Raw genomic sequence first — 2,389 nt, forward strand, 5'->3', positions numbered from 1 at the left:
AAATCGTTTGAATGTAATGCTTAAGTATAAACTCTATTTTTTATTGTCATTAAAGTCATTAATTACCTATGTATATTATTATGCTTAAACTGTTTCCTAATATAAGATACAATATTACACAAAATATGATAATAAGATTATAATTGAGGTAAATTTATGAAGCTGACAATGAGCAGATATACTCATAATATATTGAAGTATAAGAATTAAAAAAATAATTTCAAGAAATAATATGTGTGGTTGATAATCATTGCATTCTACATGCTGAAAATATCTTACTGTGAATTTTGTTTTGTTTTTGGGCCACACCCGGCAGCGCTCAGGGGTTACTCCTGGCTGTCTGCTCAGAAATTGCTCCTGGCAGGCAAGGGATCATATGGGACACCGGGATTCAAACCAACCACCTTTGGTCCTGGATCAGCTGCTTGCAAGGCAAACACCGCTGTGCTATCTCTCCAGGCCCACTGTGAATTTTTTTTAATGGCTTCTTTCTCCAACTCTATGATCTGTAATAGTTTTGTACTTCTTCTATTATATAGTATATATTACTTCTAAAAATACTAAGTGTAAGTCTTTTTAATATACACTGCTTTATCTAGCTCAAGCAATAACAAAATATGAAATGTAGAAACTTCTATTTATGTTACTGATATATTTCAACTCCTTAAAATACTGTCTGGTATGGTTAGGGTACATAATACCTGGTGACTGAGGCACAATTACAAACATCTGCTATCACAAGAACTTATAATAAATAGTTCATATGATAACTTGAAATTCCTTCCCATATATAACCCAACTTTCTCCTAATTTATTCTTTCATTACTTTAGTCTAAGGATCTCAGAGCTGTGGAATTCACTGTGAAATTTAAGGATATATTATAATAGGTTTTATTCTTCTAACAAAAATAGGTTATTTTGTTGCAATCTAATTTTTAGTTACATAAATCTATTAAATATTTGTTGAAACTGCTGCAAAGCAGAAAAACATCAAAATTTCTTTGAGTTAATTCATGCACATTTTTCAATTGTATAATGTGCATCACCTTGCCATCTAGGAATTTATTTTTCTTCTGTATTCCTAACATCTAGCCATTTATGCTATGAAGCATTTTAAAAATAAATAGCACATCGCTTCTCGGCCTTTTTGCTAGGATCAAGTGTAGTATCTGTTCTTATAAGTTTAATATCTGATGGACCTCTATCCGAGGACAATATATTAAATGAATTTTTAGAATTAGGAGTCGGAATAGGAGCTTGCTCCATCTGCTCCTCTAATTGACCTGATATTGCAGTACTTATAGGAAAGGTGCACCCCCTCTTGGGGGGTTAAAAAAAGAAAAAATACCACAAAATATATAAGAGCCATGAAAGAGTATGGTTACACCAGCCCAAGCAGCACAATGCTAGACATGTCAGGAGGAGAGGGTGAGTCAAGTCCCACCCTGCCACACTTTCTGGCTCCATCAGCCAGAATCACTGTTTCTCGATAGTCTGCCTCATATTGGCCTTGTATGATTCTCTTTGGAAATGCCAATATGATCACATTTTACATATGCCAGGTGTTGAATTGATATCACCAGAGGTTTTTTTTGGAGTGAATGAGAGAACCCTCTCTTGTATCTCTCTTCTTCCAAGAAAGCCTAGCAGCTGTAATGATACTTACAAACAGTCACCATGTCCTAACTGAACCTTCTTCCAAGGTGCCTGCAGCAGAGAATATATTTCTAAATTCATTGTATCATAGCTCTTAATTTTTGGACATCATTTGCTTGATGTTGTCATCCCTAGAGAAACATCCCAATTTAACAGACTGGATATATATATAAAACAAAAAAGAGCTTACTAAATCTTCTGCCATTGTATTAATGATTTCATTGCTGATACAATTATTTTCACAAATGAGCTTGCTACTGTACCTTTTCTTTTTTTTTCTGTCTTTTTTCTTTCCATTTTTAAAACTGCTTTCTCTTATTCTGAAACAAATGTATTATGATTAACTACATCAACTATATGTTGTATTTTCTTCAAATAAAGTAAAATGATAAAAAGTACTACAAATATTTGGAGTATCACAGAACTTGACATAGTTGCAATACAACTTGAAAAACAATAGAATCTATGGTTATGAGATTTACTTATTTCATGGTTTTCACTTTAATGTGATAAAATGCTCAAAATTAACTAGCTTTACCAAAATCAAGATTTATTGTTAACACTCTGGGGCATCTACTTTACAGACTTTTAGAGATACAAATATGGATACACTTTAGAAATAATTGGGACCAACACCAAATACTTTCAGTATATATTTTTGTTGTTTTAATTCTTCTATTTTATACTTGAGTTTCTTAATATTGAATTTCATCATCTCTTGGTTGCTTGTGTA

At 32.4% G+C, this 2,389-nt stretch overlaps 1 non-coding gene across 1 annotated transcript; it reads left to right on the plus strand.

The window, feature by feature from the left end:
* The first annotated feature begins 1,130 nt into the window (after positions 1 to 1,130).
* LOC126033828 (U2 spliceosomal RNA) lies at positions 1,131 to 1,320 on the plus strand. Its single transcript, XR_007504510.1, has one exon. It is a non-coding gene; the product is annotated as a U2 spliceosomal RNA (small nuclear RNA).
* Positions 1,321 to 2,389: the final 1,069 nt, after the last annotated feature.

Source organism: Suncus etruscus, chromosome 1 (genome assembly GCF_024139225.1).
Source record: "Suncus etruscus isolate mSunEtr1 chromosome 1, mSunEtr1.pri.cur, whole genome shotgun sequence".
Lineage (NCBI taxonomy): Eukaryota > Metazoa > Chordata > Mammalia > Eulipotyphla > Soricidae > Suncus > Suncus etruscus.